The sequence below is a fragment of the Phaenicophaeus curvirostris genome, chromosome 6 (assembly GCF_032191515.1).
Source record: "Phaenicophaeus curvirostris isolate KB17595 chromosome 6, BPBGC_Pcur_1.0, whole genome shotgun sequence".
Lineage (NCBI taxonomy): Eukaryota > Metazoa > Chordata > Aves > Cuculiformes > Cuculidae > Phaenicophaeus > Phaenicophaeus curvirostris.
The window spans coordinates 22,039,906-22,045,905 of NC_091397.1; positions in this window are offsets into that span (position 1 = coordinate 22,039,906).

Genomic DNA, 6,000 nt, shown 5'->3' on the forward strand with positions numbered 1-6,000 from the left:
TGTTAAGAACCCATTTCTTCTCTTTATTAGCTTTCTGAAAGAGAGGACGATCATAGAATCATAGAATCACCAGGTTGGAAGAGACCCACTAGATCATCGAGTCCAACCATTCCTATCAAACACTAAACCATGCCCCTCAGCACCTCGTCCACCCGTGCCTTAAACACCTCCAGGGAAGGTGACTCAACCACCTCCCTGGGCAGCCTGTGCCAGTGCCCAATGACCCTTTCCGTGAAAAATTTTTTCCTAATGTCCAGCCTAAACCTCCCCTGGCGGAGCTTGAGGCCGTTTCCTCTCGCCCTGTCCCCTGTCACTTGGGAGAAGAGGCCAGCACCCTCCTCTCCACAACTTCCTTTTAGGTAGTTGTAGAGAGCAATGAGGTCTCCCCTCAGCCTCCTCTTCTACAGGGTGATAGGTACAGGAGAAGGGTGATACTGTTCATAAAAGGCTGCTAAATGTCAAAAAAAACCGGGTAGGAAAATAATACATCTGCGTCTTCTTCAGCTGCCTTCCCTGGCAGCTACCTTGGCTCCTGCTTCTGTGCAACATTTCCAGGCTAAACGTGCTTCCCCTGTAGCTGGGTGAGCGTTTACACGAGTGAGGCTTAACTCCGCCATTTTTGGAACAACGATCCCGGTGCTAACTAATTTTTTTTCATATGGACAGTAAATTATTGCAATAACTGCAATCCTTCCTGGACGCAATCCTTCCAATAACCAGGACAGTGGCAGGCATGATTTTAATGAAGGTTTGTTTCTGCTCTGTTGTATCCAACAGACTTTTGCTGTTCTTTTCAGTGGGCACACGATCAGGGTCTTAGGAAACCATCTGGTAAAATGGTAATTATTTATTAGACATGATTCACAAATATATTTCTATGTTGCTTCAAAGGACAGACAAAAATCCCAGTGTTCCAAGAACAGTTTTGCTATCAAAATGGGGCTACCAGCCGTAGGGGTTAGTGATGTCAGTAGGTAGTGCAGGGCAATAGCAGTAGCATGTAATTAAACAGAGGAAGAACTTTGAGTAGCAGTGGATTATTTTCAGTGTGAATGCAGAAATCGTTTCAGGGAGATAACAGAATCCCCGTCATTTAGATAATTTAAAACTGGACTTGCCAGACCATGAAGTATATTCTCTAATCTTGTGCTGACACATCAAGTAAGGGACATCTTTTTCCTCTTTGCTATGGGAAGTGATCGATACAATGTAGAGGTGTAATTTGTAACATATTACTTCAGCTCTTATGGGATGCAAAATTACCATTGATTTTTAATTCTTCTTAATTTGTAGTCCTGTAGAAGCAAATTACTTCATTTGAAGTGCTGATATACCTGAACACAAGCAGCAGGCAGAGAGGAAAGTAATCTTCATAACCCCAGTTCACAGTGACGTCAGCTACTATGCTTGAGCTACTCTACTTCAGGTATGGTACCTCAGGAGGAAGAATCGGAGCCCATATCATTTATTAAGGATATATATTATTTTATCTTTTTTTTGTGAAGAAAACTTTGCTTTTGTTTCATCCTGATGGCAACCAGAAGTGCAGGAATGCAGTTTGTATCTAAGCGTAGGTCCTTGAGGTTTTAATTTCCTTTATTCGCTGAAGCTTATTCAAGCAAATGAAGCTGACAAGGTTGAGCTACTGAAGTGCTTGCAGCGTACGTCCTGGGATACAGCTCATTCCATTCACCCATTGAATAGAGACACAGGGCACACAGAATTCCTGAGGCTAAGGGTACCCACAGTCCAGCCCGAATGCTGTTGTGCTGTCTGGCCCTCTGAGAGCTCTTTATTTAAGCCATCAAGTTTGAGCTGCAAGCCTTTGTGAGCCCTGGAACAAAACTACGCACTCCTTCTATTAGCAGGCAAAAAAGTAAACCAGCACATAACCAACAGCCTCACAGATTACAGATGCTTTTTTTCAGAAGTACTGAGAGTTTTAGCAGATTGCTATTTTTTTTAAAGGTGCACTGTGCCCAGTCTGTTTTTCCTGACAGAGCACAGCTTATTTATACTCAACAAAAGCTCTAGAAGTACACACAGGCAACAGTCGTCCTTCATTCAGGAAATACTTTGCCCTTAAAATTCAGGGGGGTGTTTGTTTCAGTAAATAAATACAACCCACTCCTGGTGTTTCAAGTGTAATTTCCATGTGTTTATGTCACTGCTGCCATATGTATTCTTGGCCACCTGCCTCATCGCTGTTTCTCCCCCTGAAATTTTCCTAGAAATGTTCAAATATTGCCAGTTGTCAGGACTACAATGAACCTTTAAGTGCCTTTTGCTGTTTATCACTTACACAGATGGAGAGATGGAGGAAGCTCTAAGTTTCTTGTAAGGCTGTAATAAGTGTAATGCACATTTGCATCCCAAACCCCAAAAGGGAACAAAAACTGGTCTCTTGAAAGTGAAAAGACCTTCACAGTACTTGTAAGGAAAGACTCTGTCTCAGTGTAGCTATAAAAATCATGTAGAGTGTACTACTACGAACTGAAATGAAACCACAGTAATTAGCCTAATTTTAAGGAAAGTGCTATAGGACTCTGAGATACCATGGCTGGTCAGGATCTGGCCAATTCTTACACGAAGAACAGGCGGCTAATAGCTTCACTAAGCACCACATTGGGGATTATTCATAACCTTTTAGTTGTCATCTGTGTTGTTTATTGCAATGCCTTCTTTTGCAATTCCAGGACGCAGTCAGGCAGCTGTACTTATGTCTACAGTGGCAGATCAGAAGGTAAGCCAATGGCACTCTTAAAAATAGCAATAGGGTTGTTTTGGTGTTTGGTTTTTTTGGGTTTTTTTGTTTTGTTTTTTTTGTTAGCCTTTCAGTTCACACTGCGAACTTTAGTTTGGGACTCTCTTTTTACCAGAGAACTGATGTATCAGTTCAATACCAAAAATATAATACGAAATCAAGACATTGAAATGTAGCAAAAAATATTATATTGTTGTGTAACTTCCATTAACAGGGACCATGGGTGTGCATAAGGAGAGGGTACAGATGCCGGAATGGTTTTATACAGAAAATCTGTTTTACACTAGAAATAAAAAGTCCTCGTATCTGTCAGAATTTCTCTGATTTTCTTGCACAAATATCTATTGGTCTGAAAACATCACTGAAAAGAATGGCATTCAAATTTCTTGATTTGCCATTTCATTTAAATGGTGAGAAATTTAGTCCAAATATTGAATATCCTTTCCAATTATAGACCTTGGCTAAAGAGATATGAATGCTTTCATTAGTCAGATCTATGTTAGTAAAGTTACTGCTTCCAGGAGGTATAAAACGATCCATAAATACCCAGGAAAAACATCCTGCCTAATACAAATGCAATCTCTTCTGTTGTCATACCATACAGCAGCCTTAAGCCCTGGCATGCATGGGGCTGTAGAGGCTTTCCTTCACACTTCCCCTGCTCCATGAATATTGAACAAACTCCAGGCAAAAGGGATCTGCTTTTGCATGGGGATATGAAAAACTCTTAATGTCCTACAGCAAACTGAATAGGGACTCTCTGTAATGCTCAGCCGCAGCAAGTGCTCTGGCCAGTTCCTTGAGTGTGTGCTGTAACTTTTAGTCCAAAAGAGCACTTCCTCCTTCAGCCATGACCTGAAATGATGAAGACTGCTATGCTTTTGGAAACAGAAAGGTTTCTGTTTCCAAAAAATGGATTCTGGCTGTAAATATTCAGCTGGGGCCGGTTCCACCCCTTAGCTAGGAGCTAAGTGTAGTGAGGAGTTCCCAGGAAAGGCCAGTGCATCCCAGGAAAAGCTCGTTTTTTCTGAACCCAGAGAATACATCTCCTTGTACACTGCCTGGAAAAAATTTATTTGGGTTTTTGAAAATCACGGGGCTGCAGAACACCTAAATGTTTTTGTGGGCATTGAAGTCTCCACTTGTGAGTAAGTTCCTTGACTAATTATGATCTTAAGCACTTGACAAATTCTTTCATGAAATTTATTTTTAAAATGATGTTGCCTACAGTTGTTGCCCGTGTTGAAATGCATATCAAACTGGTGTGACTAGCTGCTGAGTTTTTAAAGTAAATGACTGGTTCTTTTCTCAGAACTAACCAAGTCTCTCTGCAGCATTATATTTTGATATAAAATGGATTGTATGAAACTGGCAGGGGTTTTCTTCACTGGGGAAGTGTTTTGAACATGACTTATGCCACCCAGTTGCATTACTTACATTTCCAAAAATTGTTATTGTCATGCATAACGTTCCCCTCTGCTATGGTTTCTAGCTGCCAGATCAGGACTTTTTCTGTATCAAAGTAGGACATTTCTGAACCAATGCAGGTATTCATTTTCAAAGCTGGTACAATCTTCTGTCCTGAGTCCCATGATTGTCCCAAACACCATACACAGTTCTAGCAATGTAGAGAGGAGAAAGTGGTTTTCAGCTCTGTCATAGCTCTAGTAATTAATTTAATCCACCCCTTAACATCAAAAGAGAATGACAACCTGTATGCTCCATCTGCCTCTTTTAATAGCACTGACTGCTGAATGTCAGCAGTTAGCAATGACTGGGACATAAAGGGCAATGTTTTCCAAAGAGACAAGAGGTTTAGCATGCCTTGAGGCTCAATGCTCACCCTGAAACATTTTAAGCAGAAGTAATTTCCAGCATACACCAAGTCCCTCCATCTTTATTTGGGTGCTCCAAAATGGATAATTTGTAATTTTAGCTATCTGCTGTCTTTGTTTTGTGAAGTCTGGGGTTTTTTTTGTCGGTTTGTTTTTTTTTTTTGCCAAAGACAAGTCTGGCAAAACTTTGACTCAGAGGGCAAAATAACAGGAGAGATACATGAGGATTTTAAATGTGAATGAGAACGGTGATACTGTTAATTTGACCAATTAATTTTTTTATGCTTAAAAAATAAGTTTTACTTAGAGAAACCATGTTTTTAGAAGACCTTTATTGAGGTAGGAATAAGAAGATGAGAATTTGGGTGGCCAGGTTGGTGTACGTTCAGAAGGAAACAGTGCATATTGGAGAAATAATGGCAATGAAAAGGGTGACAGAAATGCTAGACTGATGGAAGACATCATACTAAATGAACGTGATATCATCAGGGACCACGTGTTTGGATTTTTGAGTGAGAGGAAAAGGTACCAAATTCAGCAGCAGAAAAAAAGTAAATACTGGAATTGTATGGACTGTGTGGAAAAATAAAGAATGTGATGATTAATGCTGTAGTTTGGTTAAGCTATAGATTAGTGAGATGGAGGAAATTGAAGCCAGGCAAGATGTAGGACATAAAATGGTTTTTAGCTGAAAAGGTTTTTTCCTAAATCCTAAAGTGGGCGAAATCCCCTAATGCCCAGGATTAAATAAATTCTTGGGCATGTGTTGAATGCTAAGAAAGGTAATGCACAGTCAGGAGAAAATACAGGAAAGACTGAGATTTTTGTTATTCTTATTTCACAGTTCATTCTGAAGGACTGATGTAAAACTAGAGGAGCCACAGATTACACACAAGAAAAGCAATGTTTTGCTGGCAGTCCACTCTGTCTGCCCGACCGTGCACTTACTGCCTTTTAGTCTCAGATTCTTTGATTTGGTGGTACTAACATCTACTAACTATTTTCCCAAGGTGCAAATCTTGCCTAGCTCATCACAAATTAGATGAAAAAGGAGTGGGGAGAAATTCTTTCATCACTGCTGACATCTCACCCTGATACTTAATGTTGGAACTTGTTCATGTGGACTTAATTTTACCTGTACCTTTTGTCTTGAGTGGCCTTTGCAAATATTTGCATGAAGATGATTTTTCTAAAATACCTTATTTTCTCCAGTATCAATGCAAAAAATTTTAAGTGCATTGTGATGATGATATAGGTATTCCTTTCCAAGGAACTATTCAAGGATCAAGATAGGTACTTTATAAAGGCCTTTTAACTTTAATGTCACATAAAGGATTTTAATTTATAGACCGTTTAAGCTTTCAGTAGAATCTTTTTCAGATGTTGTGTAACATGTGGGGT